General features: G+C 38.3%; 1 protein-coding gene and 1 non-coding gene across 12 annotated transcripts in view; one reads left to right on the top strand and one right to left on the bottom strand.

Moving 5' to 3' along the window:
- The window catches only part of NAV3 (neuron navigator 3), an 892289-nt gene that overhangs the window by 317067 nt on the left and 549779 nt on the right, over window positions 1-25443 (bottom strand). The window lies entirely within an intron of this gene.
- On the top strand, window positions 23199-23271 carry TRNAG-UCC. Its single transcript has one exon. It is a non-coding gene; the product is annotated as a tRNA-Gly (tRNA).

Here is a 25443-nt window from a genome sequence, read left to right as displayed (position 1 = left end):
TCTACGATAAGACCCTGTCATCTCATGTCTCTTTCAAACATGCCAAGAAAATAAGAATACATGATGGTACCTGTGAGGGCAGAAGTAGTCAACAGGATCAAGCCTCCCAAAGGTGATTTGTTTGGCAAACACCATGTTTTAAAAAAGATTTTAGATTCCACGTATAAGCAATATCGAAGACATTACTGTGTGTGGAATCTAAAGGACTGGTGCACATGAACTTATTTACGAAACAGAAATAGAGTCACAGATGTGGAAAGCAGCCTGATGGTGACCGGGGGAAGCAGGGCAGGGACAGGCTGGAATACCGGGATGGACATGTGTGTGCACACGCACCACTGTGTGTGAGATGGGTAAGAACTCAGTATACAGCAGAGGGAACTCTCCTCAGTACTGTCTGATGGCCAACATGCAGAACTAGAAAGAGTGCATATATGGATACGTCTAACTGACTCACTCCGCTCTGCAGCGGAAACTAACGCAGCATCGTAAATTAACTACGTATGCTCGGTCGCTCGGTCATGTCTGACTCCTTCGACCCCATAAACTGCAGTCCACCAGGCACCTCTGTCCGTGGGATTTTCTAGGCAAGAATACTACAGTGGCTTGCTATTTCCTCCTCCAGGGGATCTTCCCAAGCCAGGGACTGAACCTGCATTTTTCTGTGTCTCCTGCATCGACAGGCAGATTCTTTACCAAACTGAGCCACCTGGGAATACTCTAACAACAAAAATAATAATAATTTTAATAAGATTTTAGCTAGTTTTAAAAACTCAGAATATTTGAGAGGTCTGGCTTCTTCTGAGAAGTGGGAAGATCTGGCAGGACCAGGTCCACATTCTGGCAAGTCAGTAGTGAGCTCGCCCTTTAAGATGAAACCTGCACTTTTCAGCTAACCGATACTCTTCACCACGACCTGCAGGATTGTGTCAGCACTTTCCACACACTTACTCTTCTTGTCTGGTCCCCAGAGACATTTCTTTAACTTTGCAATTCCTGTACTAGACATCCGCTGGTCCTTTCTCATTCTGCTGGCTACAGTTGGTAGAGGTGGATAAAAATAAAGCAATCCCAAGGATTTTTTTTCTGATAATCAACCCTGTTTCACTGTCAGTAGATTATTGTTTTCCAAACCCAAATTACTGAAATTTTTATATTAACATGAAATTGTTGGATGGCATCGACTCAATGGACATGAGTTTGAACAAATTCCAGGAGATGGTGAAGGACAGGCAAGCCTGGCGTGTTGCAGTCCATGGGTTCACAAAAAGTCAGACACAACTAAGCAACTGAACAACAAGAACGACAATCACTTAGAACAAGATTTAAAGACCTATATCATGTATTTTCTCTAGCTTTTATGTTGGCTTAGAAACTAGCCTGAGTCTTATTTTAAAAATAGAAATCTTTCTAGGTTACATTCATAATTGTCATGCTGAGAGGGCGGTGACAACACCATGGTGTTAGTCAACTGGAAAAATATCTAGGAAAGTGCCGGGCAAAATTCCAGAATCAGCAAACCAAAGTAAAGCTGGTATAGTTTCAGGAAGTCAGGAGGTGAGAGGGAAGACAAAGTTCTAGGACCCAGGATATCAAATTATGCTTTTGAAAGGGGAAACAGATAACTGCCAAAAATTACACAGAAGCAACAGCACTGATGGGCAAAAACCAGTTGTCTATGACATCCTAGAGTTTTCTGCAGAAAATAGGTAGCTGTTCATCTACTTTTCAGAATACATTAGTGTAACTAGTAGGCAACTAGGAAGGCAATATTATAATCATGATTGGAATTTTCATTTTCGTATCAACAGCTAAAAGGAAGTTTATTTGCACATGCATGTGCGCACACACACACACACAATGGAATGTTACTCAGCCACAAAATGAATGAAATGATGTCATTTGCAACAACATGGATGCACCTGGAGATTATCAGAATAAGTAGGGTAAATCAGGCAGAGAAAGAGAAATACCATGTGATATCACTTATATGTGCAATCTGAAAAAAATCTACAAATGAACCTATTGAGAAATAGACCCACAGACACAGAAAGCAAATTTATGGTTACCAAGGGAAAGGGGAGTTAGGGATATTTATCCCTATTTGCTGGGAGCCGTTATGGGGGGTCCTGCCCATGACGAGGTCATGAAGAAAATACCGGGCAGGCAAGGCCGTCCGGGACCCCATCCATGACGAGGTCATGAGGAAAAAACCTGACAGGCAAGGCCGTCTAGGATAAGGGACCCTCCAGGTTGGCCTCGGCCTCTACCCCACCCTGTATCCTCCCCCCTTTTTCTGCTGTTGTTCTTGTTTGCCCTGCTGCAGATTCTTGTGTTACCTGCCGAGAGCTCTCCTGCTCCTCTTTCACTGAATGAGGACCAACTTAAAATCCTAATTAATAAATCTTCTGGATGCTGGAACCCTATGAAGGGGCCAAAGATGAAGGAAATGCTTCCATTCAAACATTTTGCAGGCATTCTGGCTTGTTTGATAAATGTGTAATCTCATTGCACAAAATGCTCTTGATTGTTCTAAACATCCTAAACACAGTACGTTAACAAAAGAAACTATTAAGCATAGGCCCCTTTACAGGGTGAGAAAAGCTCCACAAATATGATAGCCACAAATGTGCCTAATAGAAAATACTTTAGATAGAGATTAGCTGGCGACTTCTTGCAGGTGGTTAACTTTTAGACTAAGAGCCTGTTTTGTGCCACATCTGCTGTTTTTGCAGTCCTTCGCATTTCTGTTCTGTAAAAAATGTAGTCCTATCTAGTTCCCATAGAGATGACGCTTATTAGAAAGAAAATAGATTAATTATAAGAAAAACAGGGTCGGCTACTGAAGTTGCTTAAGTCACACCATAAAATGTTAGCAGGCCTGAAGGCCAAATGATAAGAAAGACTCCTGTGACCGAAAAAGTATGTGGGTGACATCCAGTTTCTGTTGAAGGTCAAGTTGCTGTAATGTTTTGAGATGCCCTGTGTGTAAGCAATATGCACTTCCCCCAAAGATGTTGTTAAGGGTATAAAGGAGCCGTGCAAAAATAAACTTCAGACTTAGCCCTGAGCTTTGTCTCACTCTCTCTCTCATTCGCCGACGCCGTTCATCCTGAGGGTTCCCCTGGATCCTGCTGGGGCTGGACCCCGGCACCTATTATACTCCTATATTTATAGGAGTTTAGTATCAACATATACACACTACTATATAAAAAATAGGAGATTCACTGATGGCTCAGGGGTAAAGAATTCATCTGTAATGCAGGAGACACGGGTTCAATCCCTGCGTTGGGAAGATCCCCTGGAGAAGGAAATGGCAACCCACTCCAGTATCCTTGCCGGGAGAATTCTATGGACAGAGAGGCCCAGTGGGCTACAGGCTATGGGGTCGCAGAAGAGTCAGACATGATTTGGTGACTAAACACACACACACATATATATAAAATAGATAACAAGGATCTACTGTATAGCACAGAGAATTATACTCAATATTTTGAAGTAACCTATAAAGGAAAAAAAAAAATCTTAAAACTGAATCACTGTGCTGTCCACCAGAAACTTGTAAATCAACTATTCCTCAATAAAAATAAATATATAAATAAATAACAATTTAAACCATCTTAATTACTGAGTTTTATGCTTGAGGGAAAACTTCATACTGAACAGCAGGGAAGTTTGACTTCACAGTAAACGCCTAAGAAAATGTTTTAATTTGGTAGAAAGTAACCTCTATAAACTTTGACACTGTAAGATTTGTAGCATGATGTAAGTTGTAGTTGGTTATTTAGCTCCTTCCTGAGATTCTTAAAGATAACAAATTTCTTTCCTTACTTTATGTTCCTTTGAATCCTATTTTATATTGATAGAGATCTTTTATACACCATGAAAGGGAAAATGCTACAGTTAGACAAAAAGTTCTTATAACTATGTAATATTTCTAAGCATTGTTCTTCAGAAAACTAACATCCATTGAGATATTAATAGTTATTACTCAATGGCACTGAATGGTTTTCATGAAACTCATCACTAAGCTACCTACCAAATAATTATCAAAGTTAGATATCTACCAAATAATCATCACCCCTCCCTTCTTTCCTTTATAATGAAAGTGAAGTCGCTCAGTCCTGTCCGACTCTTTGCGACCCCATGGACTGTAGTCTATCAGGCTCCTCTGTCCATGGGATTTTCCAGGCAATAGTACTGGAGTGGGTGGCCATTTCCTTCTCCAGGGTATCTATCTTTCCGACCCAGGGATCGAACCCGGGTCTCCCTCATTGTAGACAGACGCTTTACCGTCTGAGCCACCAGGGAAGTCCTTTATAATAGCTAACATATATTTATTACTTTGTACCAACTGCTGCATTCCTATTTTCTCATTATTATTCTCATTTTGAAATAAAGAAAATTAGGCTTATCAGGTTTAAATAATTTTCTCAAAATCATGTAGTTGGCCAGTGACAAAGCTTAAACTAAATTCAGAGGGTCTGATTCCACAACTTGCCTCCTCGATGAATTTGGGGGAACCTTCGGTGATCATCTGATGAAAAAAGAACTAATTTTCCCTGAGCAAGAAGATACAAGCAGCATTCATCAACCAACCTTTGCATTAAATGTTTCTAGTCAGTGAGTACAGGCTATGCCATGGACTTACAAATTCAGTAGCCTTATTGTGTATTAAATATGTCATGTTTTGATAATTTATTAAGCAATTTATGAGACCATTTTTGCCTTTTACTTTAATGTTAGTTTGAATTATTCCTCTCTGCTACCATGAGTACCTTGCTAATACAGTAATCTAAAAAAAAAAATTATAATTATAAAAGTGTTCCATGATCAAAAACATCTGAGAAATATTTGTGTAGGTCAATTCCTCTAAATACCATGAGAATGACAGAGTGGATGAATAGACTCCCAGAGGCTTCTTCTAGACCAGTTCAGTACAGTCACTCAGTCGTGTCCTACTCTGTATGACCCCATGGACTGCAGCACGTCAGGCCTCCCTGTCCATCACCAACTCCCGCAGTTTACTCAAACTCACATCCATAGAGTCAGTGATGACATCCAAATACCTCATCCTCTGTTGTCCCCTTCTCCTGCCTTCAATCTTTACCAGCATCAGGGTCTTTTCTAAGTGAGTCAGTTCTTCACATCAGGTGGCTGAAGTATTGGAGTTTCAGCTTCAGCATCAGTCCTTCCAATGAATATTCAGGACTGATCTTCTTTAGGGTGGACTGGTTGGATCTCCTTGCAGTCCAACAGACTCTCAAGAGTCTTCTCCAACACCACAGTTCAAAAGCATCAATTCTTCAGCGCCCAGCTTTCTTTATAGTCCAACTCTCACACCCATACATGATTACGGAAAAACCATAGCTTTGGACAGACCTTTGTTGGCAAAGTAATGTCTTTGCTTTTTAATATGCTGTCTAGGTTGATCACAGCTTTTCTTCCAAGGAGCAAGCATCTTTTAATTTCATGGCTGCAGACTAGTAGATGGGGAATTAGACCTGCAAGGCTATCGGTCACAGAGAGGAGAGAAACTGATGGAATCAATAACACAGTTCCTGTGAAAGAAAATAAACAGACAAGGGAACAGCAGGACTTAGAACGAATGGTTTGTCTCTGGAAGGCGGCATAGTGTTACAGAAGTATATTAGACTGAAATGCATTAGTCCAGTGACATTTCTATTGCTACTGGCTTTTGGAGTTGTGTATAAGTCCTACGACTCCAACTGTTTCAGTGAACAGTTCAGTTCAGTTCAGTTCAGTCGCTCAGTCGTGTCCGACTCTTTGCGACCCCATGAATCGCAACACGCCAGGCCTCCCTGTCCATCACCAACTCCCGGAGTTTACTCAAATTCATGCCCATCGAGTTGGTGATGCCATCCAGCCATCTCATCCTCTGTCGTCCCCTTCTACTCCAGCCCCCAATCCCTCCCAGCATCAGGGTCTTTTCCAATGAGTCAACTCTTTGTATGAGGTGGCCAAAGTACTGGAGTTTCAGCTTCAGCATCAGTCCTTCCAATGAATACCCAGGACTGATCTCCTTTAGGATGGACTGGTTGGATGTCCTTGCGGTCCAAGGGACTCTTAAGAGTCTTCTCCAACACCACAGTTCAAAAGCATCAATTTTTCGGCACTCAGCTTTCTTCAAAGTTCAACTCTCACATCCATACATGACCACTGGAAAAATCATAGCATTGACCAGACGGACCTTTGTTGGCAAAGTAATGTCTCTGCTTTTTAATATGCTATCTAGGTTGGTCATCACTTTCCTTCCAAGGAGTAAGCATCTTTTAATTTCACAGCTTCAGTGAACAAGGGTTTGTTAAATTGCCAGATGTTTGTGATTTGCATGATACAGTGCATCATATATTAAGTCACTGAACTTAGGTAGTTCCTGTTTCAAACAATGTTATGAGGCACAAATAATACAACCGGAAATTTGTTAAAGAATTCTGGAGATAAACATAGGCATATCACAGTTTATTGTGCTTTTGTTTTGTGATGCTTCACAGATACTGTATTTTTAACAATATGAAGATGTCTGATGACCCTGTGTTGAGGAAACCTCTGGGTGTCATTTTCCACGAGCATTTATTGGCTCACTTTGTGTCTCTAAGTCACATTTTCATAACTCTCACAAAATTTCAAACATCTTCACTGTTATCGTATCTGTTATGGTAATCTGTGATTGGTGATCTGTGATGTTACTATTGTAAAAAGATTATGACTCACTGAAAGCTCAGATGATGGTTACAGTTTTTAGCAATAAAATATTTTTTAATTGAGGTAGATAATTTTTTGTCATAACACTTCACTATGACATAGTGTAAACACAACTTTTATACGTACTGGGAAACCAAAAACTTTGTGACTTGCATTGTCACAATATTTGCTCTATTGCGATGGTCTATAGCTGAACCTACTATATCTCAAGTATGATTGAAATATTTCCTGCCTGTATCTAGATTTGAGAGTACAAGAAATGAGATTGCATTTCCCCCAAAAGACAACATATTTACATATGTCTGCCAAGAACATAAACAAAGAGATGAGAGACAAAAGTGCTATATGGAATATTTTGAGTTCAACATATTATAAAAACAATGCTTACCACATAAACATTTACTGAATTATCATGAAAATAATATTTGGAAGTACATTTATCATGAATCACAACATAGATACAGAATAGCCTATCTAGATGACTGGAGAAATATACTTGATTAGGTTATTTTGTTATTTCACTTTGTTTCACTTACCAATTTTTAAAGCAGAAATACCAAGAAAAAGTTCTAATATTTCATTAGGAACACTAAATTTACAAGGAGTCTTTGTTATAAAACAGGATACTCTTGCTTAAGAGAAGAAAGGGAGGAAAATATTTGGCTAACCACAGGCTGCTCTGGAGAACTATCCTGTGTCTAAATTATTACATCATTTATCATATTAGAATATTGGGCATGATTCCCTCCTTTTGAACCATTTTCTGAAACATTATAGGCATTTCAGATGTTGATGTGTCTGACTTGAAGCTACTTTCAAAAGAACTTGAAACTTTTCCGTAGAGTTGACAGATAGCTCTTTAAGACACTTTGGGATCTATTCACGTCATAGAGTACCTACTTTGTGCATAAAGTCATCTTCATACTTTAAATTCTAAAAATATAGTTGTTATATTGAGATTTAGGGATATTTTCCTAAGTCAAAATAGAGCAGGCTATTTACCCTGAGTTGTTTTTTGTTAAAATAAACATCAAAGCATAACAGATGTTATCTAAATTAAAAAGGAGAGGTAAAAAATAGACATGTTTTTCTAATTCCAACCATGGATAACCACATAAGAATTAGATATGAGCTAGGGCTTAAAGTTAAATTTATTATATTTCTTTACTTCATAATTTCTTTAAAATTAAAGAAATCATAGTATGTTGTAAACAGCAAAGTTCTCAGGAAGGTTATTCATCAAAAAATTTTACCAACAGCTAAACTTTTATTGACTATGGATTACGATTTGCATAGAACAAGAATTTATAAAATGAAGGTTTATGAGACTAACATAAGACAAAATTCAAAGGTTAAGTTCATTAGAACATTAGTTCTTAGTTTTTTCTCTTATTCTACCCACCCACTAAGCTTGGTTTGAGTTGTGAATACCTAGCCAGGCTTAACACAGCTACAGGATAGGAGTGGCAGCTACCGCATTCCATAAATTGGAGTTCAAATTTATACTCTTTGTGTATCCAGAGAAGTTTCACAACGCAGATAAATGGTATAACTATAGGACTTTTTTTGCATGCTTATGTAAGAACTAGAATGTTCTTCTGCTCTAAAAACATGAATTGTATTTAGGCATGATATTAAGAAGAACCCAAAGTTATTGATTCATGTACATCTCTAATAACAACTGGATTTCAACAGTTCAACAGCCATTAACCCTAAACTGTAACTAATGGTGATAAACATGAATGATAAGGTTCGTTAAGTTTGATATAAACATGATTTGTTGAGTTCAGTATAACAATAATTATTACAGTGTAAAAGAGTATTTACTGAGTTATCATTGCAATAATTTATGGTAGTTAAAATAGCTGCGTTTACCATGGATTGTCCAGCACTTAAATTTTAACCTTAGATAAATCCACCTGTATTAGTCAGGGTTCTCTAGGGAAACAGAAGGTATACATCTAATGAGATTTATTAAAAGGAAGTGGCTCACGTGACACATAGTCTAAGAATCTCAAGGTGTGCAGTTGGCAAGCTGGAGGCTCACAAGAGAGGGCTGTGTAGTTCCAACCTGAATCCAAAGGCCTGAGAAGTAGGGGAACCTAAAGGGTGAGTTCTAGCCCAATGGCAGGAAAATACTGATTTCCTGGCTCAAGCCGTCTTGTTCTATTCAGGTCTTCAGTTGATTGGACAAAGCACATACACATTAGGGAGGGTATCTTCACTCAGTCTACCAAACCAAATGTCATCTTATCCACAAACACCCTTACAGTCAGGCCCACAGTAACATTTGTCTAAATGTCTGGGTATTCTCTGACCCAATCAAGTTAACACAAAAAATTAATGATCATATGACCCAAAAGGTGAGTGTTCTTTTTAAACTTCATCAAACTTTTAAGATAAAATAGAGATGTTTTATTTCTACTAAAGTCTGTTTATTTTAAAAAATAAATTAAATCATATATGTTAAACTAGAACACTAAAGCAGATAATTTACAAGTTGGAGAAAATAAATTCACAATTAAAGATCACAAAAGCAGCTTAAATATCTAAATAAACCTATTGAAAAGGAAAATCACATTAACCTATGATAACTCCTTTCAATATTTATTGAGTTCCCGTTAAGTTTTGCTAAATGTTAATTAATGGCTTCCCAAGTGGCTTACCAGTAGATGATTCGCCTACAATGCAAGGAACTCAGGAGATGTGGGTTTGGTCCCTGTGTCAAGGAGATCCCCTGGAAGAGGAAATGGCAACCCATTCTTGTATTTTTGTCTAGAAAATCCCATGGACAGGGGAGCCTGGTGGGCTACAGTCCAAAGGGTCACAGAGTCCCAACAGGACAGCCCTGAGCACAAACGCTAATGGTGTAAGGGTAAACATGGTAAATATAGTCCCTGTTATCAGGGAACTTATAACCTAGTGGGGAAAACAGTGTCACATAATCACACAAATAAATACAAGTTTAGATAAAATTTTACTACCTCCCTAAACACAGCATGTCACAGTCTTTCCCTGAATACTGGTTCTGAAGTTACCATATAAGACACACTTTTCTCACTTTCAAATACTCAAGTTTCCTCTAAAGTAGAGGAATCAATCAGTCGTGGAGAAATTTAAACCAAGAAGAGATTCAAGTCCATCTCATGATGGAATGATGGACTAAATTTTCCATGGCGTTTAAATTAATTTCTCTCATTACTCAGTCCCAATCTCTCTCTCTCTTATCAACTCAGATGAATAAAATTGTCTAAATTAAATGCAGCTGTGATAGGACACCACTTAGGAGGCACATCTGTTCCTTGAGAACAGGGTGTTCCTTAAGGCAACACCAAGTTTGTATTCTTAGCATCTAACATTGCGGGCTTCCCTCGTGGCTCAGACAGTAAAGCATCTGCCTGCAATGTGGGAGACCTGGGTTTGATCCCTGGGTCAGGAAGATCCCCTGGAGAAGGGAATGGCAGTCCACTCCAGTATTCTTGCCTGGAGAATTTCACAGACTGAGGAGCCTGGCAGGCTATAGTCCATAGGGTCACAAAGAGTCAGACATTGTAGCTGGAACCTAATAATTGTTTATTTAATTAGCATGGAAATCTTGCCAAAACTCCATAAGCCTAGAAGAGAACTCTTCTTTCTCAAAAAGCTTGGAATACACACTATCCTTCATGAAGACAACTGAAAAATCTTACACAAAGACATTTTAAATTGATTATGGTGACTGAAATCAAAGGGTAGAGTTATATATAAATCATGTCAAAAGGCAACATCAGAACAGAACCACAATTATATAGCTCATTTCAGCCTAGTAATTATTTATGGAGAGCTGGCTTTGTGGTAGCTCCTATTGTAGATATTTATTTAAGAAGAAAAGATTATTTTAAAAGTATCTCCAATTCCAGAAATGAAGGAAATGACATTAAATGTATCAAATTTAATGACTTTTATTCAGCAAGCCACAACAGTTAAAAACAAGAATACCAGAAAAAATTGTAGGATGTCACTATATCTTTGAGAAAGAAGAATTCAGCAACGAGTTGTCTAGGGGTGGAAGCAACAAAATGCTTAAACAATATCCAAGTCAGATTTGAGATATTTTCAAATGAGAAACTATACCCATTGAAAAAAACATGAATAAAAAGCATGTTAACTACACTTGAGGGATTAATAATCTGTGTTAGATTCAGAGAAGGATAATATGAATCAATATAATATGTTAAGTCTAAGCGACACATGCTTTGTAGTGATGGTAGGGGAAGATATAAAAGTTCAAAGGAGCTGGGGGAAAAACTAAATCACTGAACAGCAGGCTGTGTGAGCAGAAGCCATTTAGTGTTATTAGAGCAAAGAGAAGAGGCTGTAAATGAATGCAGGGAGCAGATCACAGCTGCCCCGTGGAGTACGCTGGGTGGATGGGCATTCCCCCTGTGGCAACAGGGACCGTTCACATGTATGTGGCATGGTGGAACTGACATTCCTCAGCCAACAGTTTAAAGACTGTTTGGGAGACAGAATAACTGGATTGGGACTATCACCAAGGTGACTTTAGGAACTACACATGAGAGATTGCAATGGTGGGGACTAGGGTAGTGATAAAAGCGATAAATGGGGAAAGGAGGAGGTTGAAGAAATAGTCAAGACATAAAATGAGCAGGATCTGGTGACTGATTTGATACCAGGAATGAAGAACAGATATTTGGCTTAGACAAAGAGATGAATGATGCCACTTTTAACCGGGAGAAATAACGGCCAAAAATAATGTATCATTTGCTTAAACAGAAATATTCTTAAATGGAAAGACTGAGAAGACCAGTTTGATTTAACCTAATGCAGCTCCCACTGTCAAATATGGTGAGAAAGATCACAGAACTACAGCTATGCCTCACTTTGGACTAAAACTAATCTTAAGCAACAGGAGAGCTACAGAATGACTCAAACTGCAAGTATGTTCTTTGCTTCAGCACTGTTTTTTCAGGAATATGACCACTCCTATGTGTTTAAGAGCACATTAATGATTGTCAGCTACTCAACTGAGAAACTAAAGGAAGGAGGCGACCAGAGGCACGGGCATTTGGAATGAATGTCAGAATTCACTTCCAACTTAAGACTGGAGCATATTCTCGAAATTTTTGATTCACAAAAATACTTCTCTGGGGCAGATACACTGGTAAGAAGCAGAGGAACCTTCATACATGAGCAACATCACTTGTATCTCTATGTAGACATTTATTAGACAAGAATCTAAAATGCGTTTATTGAGCACATGTTCTGTACAAGGTATTGTTGTGTATTGCCATCTTTTTTCTCCCCTAAAAATAAGAGGCACCTATACAGTTACAAAACAACAAACAATGGTGACAGCTGAGGCAAACCATGTAGTCTCTTTAGACTTCAGATTGATCATTTATACAAGCAGGTCACTGAATTCTAAGAGCTGTTCAAAATCTGTGACTCTGACATAAATTGAGGAACTGAATCACATTTCACTGTAATAAAACACTCACTCCTAGAAAAAGCCTAACATTTTAATTGTTTTTCCCCCACTGTATATAATGATAATCTCATGTTTTCAGGAATAACGAGTTAATAAAATCATTAGACTTCTTTCCTCATCATTACACTTATGATAAAACATACTTGACATTTCTGAAGATGGAGTACATCTAAATAATAATTTGCCATTGTCAATATTTGTTTCCTTTTTCTAAAGTTTTACTAAACTGATGGTGAACTGAGAATTGCATAAATAAAGAATCAGAGCTACCATTTGGAGCTGCTTCTTGGTACCAAGCTCAAGGGCCACAGTTATAAAACGAACCAACTAGCTTTAGAAGCCAGCTCTGCTTTTTAGCTGAAAGAGCTATAAAGTTTTAAAGTTATGGTAGCCGCTGAGCCTCCCAGAGAGTTTACTTCCGACTTTATTTCAAATTGCAAGAAGATCACATGGAAAAAAAATATTTCAGGTGGCCAAATATAATTTGTATCTTTTGTAAAATGTATCTATCTTTAAAAAAAAATATGGCTTGAATGTATAGCCAATCTTTTCTAGGAAAGACTTCCAGATGGACCTGTGATTTTTTTATTTCCCTGTGGTATACTGAAAGTTAAGAGAAAGAAATATCAAGTAACTACAGCAAAATCCTAATGCAACAGAGAGCATCTTTGAGGAAAAGAGAAAATATGTTTCTTCACCATGAAATATGCTCATCAGTGCACATCCTCTCTCTTGAACTCTCTCTTAGTAAACATGCTAGAAGAAAATAGCTTTTTAACCAAATATTATATCAAATGATTTTGCTGAGCAGCAGGAAGAGCTGTAAAAGACTAGCTGCCATTTTCCATGAATGTTGATGGATGAGGAAATCTGATCCCGACATGCAATTCAAGGAAGATTCCAACCCAGCTACTAACCGCCAGCAAACACGGTAATGACTCGATATTTCCCCTGACAGCACAGCAGAGCCAAGTGTTAGAACAGGGCAGGGAGACAGAGAGAGAGTCATCTTAAAGCCTAAGGTCAAAAATAGCATGACAAAAAGCCCCTTTACAAAATGTTAGGCTGACAGAATAAGTTCACATTTATGTGTGCTCACGTTTGAGATCCACTAAGTTGGCCTGAAGAAAAGCACAGCTATCCAGGCATTCTGCCTCAGAACAACTGTAAAATAGCAGATTATTAATCGGCAGGGAAGGCAGAGGAGGCAGCAACACGCGGCACAGCTCCAGACTGCGTCATTTACACGCTGTCTACGTAGATAATATCTAGCAAAGTTGGAGCGACACAGCGCTAAGGCTCTGGCTGGAGAACTTACAAGAAACACTACTTGGGACTCCGCTGATGGCCCAGTGGTTCTGAACCCACCCTGCAATGCAGGGGATGCAGATTCGACCCCCTGGTTGGGGAACTGGAATCCCACATGCCTCAAGCATCTAAGCCCAACCGCCACAACCACAGAGCCTGTGCGCCACAACTTAGACTCACTGCGGCCAAATTATTAAATAAGATGTTCTTTAAGAGTACTGCTTGCTTATCCATTCGTCTGCTGATGGGCATCTAGGTTGCTTCCATGTCCTGGCTATTATAAACAGTGCTGTGATGAACACTGGGGTCCACGTGTCTCTTTCAGATCTGGTTTCCTCAGTGTGTATGCCCAGGAGTGGGATTGCTGGGTCATATGGCAGTTCTATTTCCAGTTTTTTAAGAAATCTCCACACTGTTCTCCATAGTGGCTGTACTAGTCTGCATTCCCACCAACAGTGTAAGAGGGTTCCCTTTTCTCCACACCCTCTCCAGCATTTATTGCTTGTAGACTTTTGGATAGCAGCCATCCTGACTGGCGTGTAATGGTACCTCATTGTGGTTTTGATTTGCATTTCTCTGATAATGAGTGATGTTGCAGACGAATGGATAAGGAAGCTGTGGTACATAGACACCATGGAATATTACTCAGCCATTAAAAAGAATTCATTTGAATCAGTTCTAATGAGATGGATGAAACTGGAGCCCATTATACAGAGTGAAGTAAGCCAGAAAGATAAAGAACATTACAGCATACTAACACATATATATGGGATTTAGAAAGATGGTAATGATAACCCTATATGCAAAACAGAAAAAGAGACACAGATGTACAGAACAGACTTTTGGACTCTGTGGGAGAAGGCGAGGGTGGGAAGTTTCGAGAGAAGAGCATGTATATTATCTAGGGTGAAACAGATCACCAGCCCAGGTGGGATGCATGAGACAAGTGTTCGGGCCTGGTGCACTGGGAAGACCCAGAGGAATCAGGTAGAGAGGGAGGTGGGAGGGGGGATCGGGATGGGGAATACATGTAACTCCATGGCTGATTCATGTCAATGTATGACAAAACCCACTGCAATGTTGTGAAGTAATTAGCCTCCAACTAATAAAAATACATGAAAAAAAAATTTAAAAAATAAATAAATAAATAAATAATAAGTAAATAAAATAAAATAAAGAGGTGACTGGGTCGCAGCATGAGAAAAAAAAAAAAAAAGTACTGCTTGCCTGCAGGGTTTATCCTATTTCTAAATACGTAACCTCTGTAAGGAAAAATTAACTGCATGCTAACAGAATTATCCATTTTCCTGATAATGAAGGGAATCCACATTTTACATGATGTGACTTCAGTATGAGACAAACCATTTGCCAAACAAAGAATCTGTCCCTCAGGTTTTCTTTTCCTAGAATGAGAAATACAATAAGAGAAATAGAATCATGCCACTCACTGTCTTTATTACTTAGAAATGGAGGTTCAGGCATATTTTTTATTTATTTATTTATTTATTTATTTTTTTTTTTAGGCATATTTTTATGAAGAGTCATTGGGAGGCTGGAAAGGCTTGGGGCTTCTACTCACTCTTTCTTACCTAATGTAGAATCAAAACAGTCAAATTCATAAAATAATAACTACTACTATTTATTAGGCACTTAGGATACACACACATTTTTACAAATGATATCACATCACCAAGATCGCTGTAAAGTAGAGATTATGGCCATTTATGTATTAATGAGGAAAATGAGAGTAAAGAAGTGAAATCTTTTATCCAAGGTTCTGATTAAGAGGGCCAGCATTTGAACCCACATCTATGGGACTTCATTATTACCTGCTTTGTCCCACAAAAATGATGGAAGAGATGATTGACTTAATGAGACAAAATGCTTTCTAAAAAGCCATAGCCAACCAACAAGGGAAACAAATTGGCTTGTAAGGCAGTGAACTCTGATGATTACACATAACAATTATGTATATCCATATGGAGTACTTTACACGGTAAAATGATTATCATACACATGAACTCATTTAGCTTGTATAGTCCTATGAGTCAAACATTTTAATTCCCATTTAATGGGAATTCTGTGAACACGAATCTTGCATTACAAAGAGATGTGATTTAGACAGATACTAAAGCCTTGCTGTCTTAAAACCCTATGGCTCTCTGAAGGTATGCAGGGGAAATTTTTGAGCCTGGGGACTTTTCAGGGTTACTTGCTTAATATAGACTGTGTTGCAGCTCTCCCTTACTCACTCATAAATAGTTCCTCTGCATCCGCTGTAATTGGTGGCACAGAGTGACCGACCCCCATGCTGCCACATTCTACTGAGAGCGGCTTCCTCCTACAAGAGTCATTAAAAACTAAGAAATGCTTGTCTGAGACAAAGTGTGTGCAGACAAAGTCACAAAGATGCTCAACGGGGAACTGAATATCTACAAATTCAGGTCTCTCTCCCAGAAACGGGCTTCCCAGGGGGCTCACTGCATCAAGAATCTGCCTTCAACGCAAGAGACACAGGAGACACGGGTTCAATCCCTGGGTGGGAAAGATCCCCTGGAGGAAGGAGGGCATGGCAAGCCACTCCAGTATTCTTGCCTGGAGAACCCCATGCACAGAGGGGCCTGGGGGGGGCGGGGTGGGCTACAGTGCATGGGGTCGCAGAGAGTCAGACACCACTGAAGCAACTGAGCACTGAGCAGTCCTGTAAACATCTTACTGAACTTTATGTGACTGACGTGAGCATTAATTTTTCTCACCCATTCTCAGAAAGCAATTCAGGTCTGACTTTGATGGCCAACAACTGCTTATAGAGCAGAGTATATATACTGTGAGAACTCTAACAACCCTTATACAATTAAAACAAATGTAACCAGAATGACTAAGCTCGATTTGCCAGAGACCTCTTCATGAGATCACATTACAGTTTTTTTTCCTTTTTTTAATGGACAGACTTTTTTAGAACAGTTTTAGGTTTACAGAAAATTGAGAAGACCATATCAAGAGTTATATGGGAACCAGCACCAAATTTCCTCTATTATTAACATCTTATATTACTGTGGAATATTTGTTACAATCAATGAATCAATGTTAATACCTTGTTATTAACTAAACTCCATATTTCATTCTTATTTCCTTAGTTTTTAACTAAGGTCTTTTATCCCTGTTCCAGGATCCCATTCAGTATCTAATACTTTCAGTTGGCATGTCTGCTTAGGCTCCTCTTGGCTCTGCCAGCTTCTCAGACCATGGCTACAAAACAGTAGTAGAAACATTAGCCAACTTCATTTCCAAATATATTATTCCAAATATATATATATACATATATATATAATTTATTTTAGAATTTTGATGGAAGTAAGAACAATAATAGCACACAGAGCCGCTGTCACGCTACCCTATGCCTTGGAAAGAGACTAAGAACCTAAATTGCTAAGTGCTTCTCCAGTATGCTATATTTTTCTCAAAAGATACAAGGACAAAGAGGAAATTATAATGGCTCCCTCTAAGTATTGCCTTTTGATAGAGGAACATGCAAATGGAGACAAAGAATACTATGCAATATACATACAGCCTAAATACATATAGTCGATTAAATTCATCACTCATGTGAGCAGGGATATAATCATACTGTCAATTTAAGCAAATTCCACAATCAAATAAGAACTCTTTTTCTCATTATTGTTGTTGTTGTCTAGTCACTCGGTCACATCTGACTCTTTTGTAATCCTAAGGACTGTACCCACCAGGCTTCTCTGAGCATGGTATTTTCCAGACAAGATTACTAGAGTAGGTTGTCATCTCCTCCTCTGGGGAGCTTCCCAGTCCAGGGATCAAACTCACGTCTCCATGTCTCCTGCATCACAGGCGGATTCTTTTACCACTGAGCTACCAGGGAACCCTTTCTTATTATTGATTCAATTTACTCATTCATTTAATAAATATGTATTCTGGCTGCTCTGTATGCTGGGTGACGTTTCAGGAAGTGAGAACACAGTAGTGAATACTCCCTATTCCCACAGATCTCACATTCCAATGGGAAGATTAATTGATAACTATAATGTATTGGTACGTGCTATCACTTACCAAGTAGAACAATCAAACAGGATAATAAGGGGCAACAATGGTGTTTTCTTGAGAAGTATAGTCAGAGAAGATCTTTTTGACAAGGTGTAACTGGAGCAGAAAGTTGTGTAAAATATAGAAGTGAGCTTTGGGTAACCTAAGGGTAACAACTACTACAGAGGTCCTGAGGCTCTCACGCATGGAGTGCTTAATAGTGTAAAACAGTAATTTAAATGTTTATAGTCTGTTGGCAGCTTGAAGAAAAAGGGGCTTTCCCAAAAATACTTTTGGAGAAAATATACGTTTAAAGTGTTTCTTCTGTATAAAAAGCAACAAATGACCAAAAACATGTCTCTTTTACCTCTATCAGTGGCAGCCACAGTCTTGCCATGAAAAACTTTTCTCTCGCCAAACAGCTCATTATTTATAAAGTTAAAATAAATATGCAGTCTTCTTATAACAAAATATAAATTTCTTGTTAATTAACTTTGGTTACTTTCCTCTATATTTTTATACATTCATCATACTGTGTGCTGTGCTTAATCGCTCAGTTGTGTCCGACTCTTTGCGACCCCGTGGACTGTAGCCCGCCACGCTGCTCTGCCCATGGGGATTCTCCAAGCAAGAATACTAGAGTGGGTAGCCATTCCCTTCTCCAGGGGATCTTTCCAACCAAGGGACTGAACCCAGATCTTCCCCATCGCAGGTGGATTCTTTAGCATCTGAGCCACCAGCGAAGCCCACATTCATCATGGAAACTGTTAATATCAAACTGAGTAACCAAATTAATAGAGTAAGGAGAATGAAATAATCATTTATTGAGAGAGATGCCCCTCTATGCTCAATTTATTCACTCATTAGAATAACATAGTAAGGTAGGTATTACTAAACCCATTTTAGAGACCAAAAATCTAAAGTATCACAGGCTTTTGTAACTTGTTCCAGAAGGGCTCCCAAGAGGTAATTATAGTATATAAACCCATTCTGAGAGATCCCAGAGCTTAAAGCTTACACACATGCAAGCATTCACCAGTAACTAACACAATGAATAAGGTTTAGATGTTTTTAAAAGCTACTCAACCTATTTGAGAAGATTAAAAAGAATATCAACAACTAGTATTGACTAAGTTATAGAAAAATGGACAATCTTACAACATTATTGTTGAAAGAACTAACTCACAGGGTATTTAGAAAGAGAAACTTCATATAATCTGATTTAACCTTCTATAATGTGATTTAAAAAAAAAAAAAGGTCTTAATGACCCGTTAACCATGATGGTGAGATCACTCACCTACAGCCAGCCATCCTGGAGTGTAAAGTCAAGTGGGCCTTAGAAAGCATCACTAGAAACAAAGCCAGTGTGATGGAATTCCAGCTGAGCTATTTCAATTCTAAAAGACGATGCTGTTAAAGGGCCAGCAAACTTGGGAAACTCAGCAGTGGCCAGAGGACTGGAAAAGGTCAGTTGTCACTTTAATCCCAAAGAAAGGCAAAACCAAAGAATGTTCAGACTACCGCACAATTGCACTCATTTCACATGCTGGCACGGTAATGCTCAAAATCCTTCAAGTTAGGCTTCAACAGAACTTTTAGATGTACAAGCTGAATTCAGAAGAAGGCAGGAGAACCAGAAATCAAATTGCCAACATCCATTGGATTGTAGAAAAAGCAAAGGCATTCCAGAAAAACAACTACTTCTGCTTCATTGACTGTGCTAAATCCTTTGACTGTGTGGATCACAACAAACTGTGGAAAATTCTTAATGAGATGGGAATATGAGACCACCTTACCTGCCTCCTGAGAAACCTGTACGCAGGTCAAGAAGCAACAGTTAGAACTGGACATGGAACAATAGACTAGTTCCAGATTGGGAAAGGAGGGTGTCAAGATGGTATATTGTCACCCTGCTTATTTAACTTATATGCAGAATATATTTTATGTTAAACACTAGAAATATATTGGTGGGCAAAAGAAATCACAGTTTTGCCCCCATAAAGTTTGTGGCCTACTGGGAAATATATTTAATAAATAATTATACTAATACATGCATTATTAAAAATTGAGATAGTGGCTTTGAATGGAAGGAACATGATATTAAGAGAGCATGAAGCAAAGGAAAGTAAGTTTGGATGGTGGAGGCAGGTGGTCATGGAAGCTAGCCCTGAAGAAGTTAAGTCTGAACTAAAATCTGAAAATGAGTAAGAGTTAACCAGGTTAAGAACAAAGGAAGAAAGTTCCAAATAGAAACAATACTTTCAAAAATCCTGAGGAGGGAAGGTCATGCAATGTTAAAACAGCTGACATGGTCAGGACCACATATATTAACACAAATTTTCATTTACTCAACAAATGATCATAGGCATAAATGTCAGTACCTTATGCGATTTGCTTCATAAAAAATTATCATTACCATATTTTTCAATACAATATTGTTTCTACTTGACATTTATTTTCCCAAATAGGGTACTTACTATACGACAAGAAATCTCTAATTTCATGGAATCCTGTACAGCTGGGAAACTGATGCTTAGAATAGCTGATTTGCCCAAGGTCACAAAGCTAATAAAGGGCAAACCTAAGAACTGCATCAGCCCTGCTCAAAGCCCAGCTTCTTTCCACTTGACCTCATTTCCACCATATTAATTAAAACTTGCATTTTCAGCTAGTAGAGCAGAGCATTGTCAGTCTTTTTAAATCATCATTTTAAACAGCTTGGACATATCTGTAAGGGTAGGTTTTTGCATAGTGATGTTTACGGCTCTCATACAATTATTTAAATTAACCAGACTTCATGCACGCGTTAAGTTTCTTAGGAGTACCTATTTTTATTTCATAGGAACATATGCCCTGGCTCTATTTCTCCCCACATTATAATCCAGATATCCCAGCATTCCATTGATTCTTCTCAAGTTCTTCTGAATATTAATAGCTCTTTGAGTTACAGCCAATCACAAAGTTTGAAGATTAGAGGAAAATAACTTTGGTTAATCACAGAACCAGCAAATCTACAAGGCAGATTCTGTGCCTGAAAGGAAGGACAGTGTCTGGGGTGAGCCAGCTCCACTCTCTCGTCTTCCTCAATGCTCTGCCTAAATGCATGCAAACTTCAGTGGCTTCAGCAGCATACAATCTACTAGATCAGTGCAGCCCAGAAATGCAAGCTGGCCACATTTTATACTCTTTGGAGCCTGAAGAGGTGGGGTCACAACAGCACCCTAGGGTTTATTCTATTATCGTGATTTTTTTTAAATTTTGCTATACAACAATTTGTTGTTGCTGTTTAGTCAGTGAATTTTTTTGACTCTTTGCGACCCCATGGACTGTAGCCCACAAGGCTTCTCTGTCCTTGGGATTTCCCATGCAAGAATACTAGATCGGGTTGCCATTTCCTCCTCCAGGAGATCTCCACCAAGGGATCGAACCAGCACCTCCTGCATTGGCAGGTGTATTCTTTATCACTGAACCATCACAGAAGCCCACACGACAATTACTAAAACTAATTAGTGTTTTGCATGTGTTAGTTACTCAGTCATGTCTGACTCTCTGCAACCCATGGACTGTAGCCCACCAGGCTCCTCTGTCCATGGAATTCTTCAGGCCAGAATACTGAAGTGAGTTGCCATTTCCTTCTGTAGAATAGTGTTTAAGCTTTTATTTATATCTTTGGTTCTACTCACGGTTAAGTGTCACCGCTCTAGGAATGGCTGTCTGCTATGCTTGGGGATGTTCACATTTTATTCTCATACTCTAGAATTTTCTACATCTCTGATTCTGTTTGAAAGGACATCATGTGTTCCACTCCTTTCCTCACACCCATCTATTCATTATTTTTTCAAAGAGCATTTGATATTCATCTTCCTGTTAGTATCATGCCTAGCTAAATTTTAATTTCACTTACTTTAAATAGTAACCTTCAGGATTTTATATACATATACATATAAATAACATATATATTAATATATATTAATAACAATGCTTACATATTTTTCAATGTACTTAAGCTCTGTATATACTTTCATCTTAGAAATGCCAAATATTCTTTTAGGAAAAAAGATCAGATAAAAATCAATATGTAAAAAGAAATACAACAGTCAGGAGGAACAAAGAATAATTATGTATCTTGGACTTCATCCACTTTCAACTTGAATAATTGCATTTATCATGTCTAAACACTGACTTCATTTTAAACTGTTACATTTAATGTTTGTTTTGACTGTCACATTACTAAATTTAATCCTTGCCATGTTATTTGTATCTTCTAAAGAACAAATGTATATGTTAATAATTTTATTTGGTTACACTGAAGAGGAGGTTAAATATGAATAAGATCTTTATTGGGAATGTATGTTTGTCATTTTAGCTAAAGATCAAAGCTTGTTTGGATATTACAAGGAATTTTTTTTTACTTTTACAATTATTAAATGAACTATCCAAATTATTTGCTGAGTTATTCAAGAAGAATATAGATAAAATATGTACCTTCTATGCACAAAGTTAGATTTTAAATCTTAATCACACTTTTTATAGCTAGCCAACAGTAAATCTGTCTCTAGGCCTTTCTCAAAAGTTTTCTGTGATTAAAATTAATGTTCGTTATTGGTCTTTATGTGGGATAAAGAGAATGTTTGGTTCTACATCCTATGGTTGCTGGATTTTCTGGCTTCTGTGAATCAAATCAAAGTGCTTCTATAATCCCTTAGACCAAGAGGCCTGTACCACTTGCATGAGCCTGCAGTCACTTAGGCTGACTTGTTCCTGTTTTTAAAAAACTCCCTTCCCTACAAACATCCACTAATAAAATAAATAAATCATGAGCATGTAATGTACCCTATGGGAAATAAAATCAATAATATTATATTAACTTGTGAGTGTGTGAAAGTCACTCTGTCATGTCCGACTGTTTTGGACCCCATGGACTGTAGCCCACCAGGGTCCTCTGTCCATGGAAATCTCCAGGCAAGAATACTGAAGTGGATTGCCATGCTCTCCTCCAGGGGATCTTCCTGACCCAGTGATTAAACTTGGTTCTCCTACACTGCAGGCAGATTCTTTACAGTCCAAGCCACCAGGGAAACCCTGTATTAACTTTGTATGGTGACAAATGGTTACTATTGTGGTGATCATTTCACACTGTATACAAATGTCAAATCACTATGCTGTCCATATGAAATATAATGTATCAAATATACATCAACAGAAAATAATAGAAAAATCAAATTAAAAAAAGAAAAAAAAACTTATTTTGCTATCCAGTAGCACTATAGAAACCCTCAAAGCCATTTTAATTAAACCTTAAGCCTTGCGACCTCCCTTGGGGTTCAGTGGATAAGAATCTGCTTGCCAATACAGGTGGCACAGGTTCGATCCCTCATCTGGGAAGATCCCTCATGCTTTGGGGCAACTAAGCTTGTGCCCCACAGCTACTGAAGCCTGCGTGGCTAGAGTCCATGCTCGGCAACAAAAGACGACCCCTCAGTGAGAACCCCACAGGCGCGACTACAGAGCAGCCCCTACTCGTCAACTAGAGAAAGCCTGTGGGCAGCAGCAAAGACCCAGCACCACCAAAAGTGAGCAAATAAAAATATTTTAAAAACCCCTAAGCCGGGGACTTCCCTGGTGGTTCAGTGGCTAGGACTCTGTGCTTCCAATGCAGGGGGCCCGGGTTCAAACCCTGGTCAGGGAACAAGATCCCATGTGCTGTAACTAAGACCTCATGAAGTCAAATAAATAAAATATATATTAAAAAACAAACAAACAAACAAACAAACTAAACCCCTAAGCCTTATACATTTATTGCCAGTTCTCCAGGAGAATGTAGAAAGACAATATTCTAATATCCCTGTAACTCCTATACCACCATTCATATTTTATCCAAGTTGACCAGTTATTCAAGATCAATATAACTGCGTCAAGAATCATATTTTTTGTTTTACATTTAGATTTTACCTTATTTAATGTTAAAATCTGGTTTCAAACTATAAGCTTAAAATTTGATTAATTACTCTTCATAAAATGTCTTTGTTTAAAAAAAAAATACTGGAAAAACGTTGTCACACATTGTTTTGGTGGCAAGCTGACACACTCTTACAGTGTGAAGGCGATGGGAGCACCCCTAGGAGCAGTGGATTGCCTTTTGATGCATTTTAAAAAAGAAGTGTATACTGAGCATTACCTAGTAGGGGATCCCAAAGGTTTGAGAAAAAGGGGGAAATGGGAAAGTTTGTTTTACAGTGGTCACTAAGCGAACATATCAGGCTGACAAAAACATGCAAGCAGGATAAGAGAACAATGGGTTGTTTTATATTGTAGAAACAGTTGAGCTTTTGTCCATTTGTTTGTTATTAAATTCATTGTCTTAAAATTTATAAATGTGTCTAAATATTACTTATAATTTCCTTAAATTATAATACATAGACTATTTAGGAAACTAACTTTTTTAATCACTACTATCAAGAGAAATGATTAAATACATATTAAGGTATGAGACATTAACTAATGAGTATTTTTCCTATATCTAACAGATATCCATGGTTCCAAAGAACCTCAAAATATGTCTTGGAAAAAGTATTTCTGACAACAGAAGATTGGAAAACAAAAACAAGGTCTACAATGTTTGAAAAAGGATTTGAAATATTCAGTATCCTTATGGGAATTATGAAAGAAAAGGGAAGCCTTAATCCTTTCTTGTTCAAGAGAAACGTCTCATATCAGTTTTCCCTCCCATTTCAAAGTAAAATAAAATAAAATAGGAAAACATATAGACTCATCTACGTGAACTACAAAGGAGCTTTGAACTGTAGAATATACTTCAGTTCAGCCATCAGTTTTTTCAAAAGGAGCTAATGTAAATAAGCATATCTTACATTTCCTCACCAACTATTCATATTTCATTTAAAGTCATCATCTATTGACAATATAAACATCTTTCTCACAGATTTTATAATAATACATGCAATGGCCCTAAATCATCAAAATAAATCACAAATGTGCCTGACGCCAACAAGCTAATCCTGGAGAAGAGTAAACACTCTGAACCTTTGAAGGGTTTCTTTCAGTTTAGCTCACTCATTCATTCCTTTATTTATTACTTGAATAGATATTTCCTGAGCACCAACTTTGTATAAGACTGCTCAAGACACAGAGGGATTTGGGATTAAAAAAAAAATACGCTGCACAAGGATGACACGCAAGTTCGTGATGCGTTCCATATTTTTAAGAAAAACAAACAAACAAACAAAAATATGACAGGCAAGAGCTCTCCCCTCAAGGTACATAATTCTTAAACAAATAAAAGGAAAGAGAAATACAGACTGAGATACATATTAAGAGAGAAATTTTTAAAACATGGTAACATAACACCCAGTGGTTGGGTAGAGGGAATTTTAGACAGGAAAAAGGCTGCTTAGGAGGTGAGCAGACCCCACTGGAACATAGCTCTAGGGGACATCTACTTCTAATCAATTAATATTAAGAATATAAAAACCTTTGCTGTCTAAACCATCTCAGAAATCATAACCAACTGCATCAAAACTTTGTAAACGCTACTACAGAGCGCAGCTTTGGAATAGTAAGTCCCCCACTCTGCTGTGTGCGTGTTTCAGTCGCTCAGCCATGCCTGACTCTTTGAGACCCCATGGACTGCAGCTCACCAGGCTCCTCTGTCCATGGGATTTTCCAGGCAAGAATACTGGAGTGGGTTGCCATTCCCTTCTCCAGGGGATCTTCCTGGCCCAGGGATCTAACCCGGGTCTCCTGCACTGCAGGCAGATTCTCTACCCACTGAGATACCAGGGAAGCCCCCATTCTACTGAACCAAGGTAATTCTTGTGGTGAACATACACTAGTGGACATGTGA

The sequence above is a fragment of the Cervus elaphus genome, chromosome 3, assembly GCF_910594005.1.
Source record: "Cervus elaphus chromosome 3, mCerEla1.1, whole genome shotgun sequence".
Taxonomy (NCBI): Eukaryota; Metazoa; Chordata; class Mammalia; order Artiodactyla; family Cervidae; genus Cervus; species Cervus elaphus.
The sequence above is the reverse complement of the archived record's forward strand: the minus strand, read 5'-3'. Positions and strand labels throughout refer to the sequence as shown.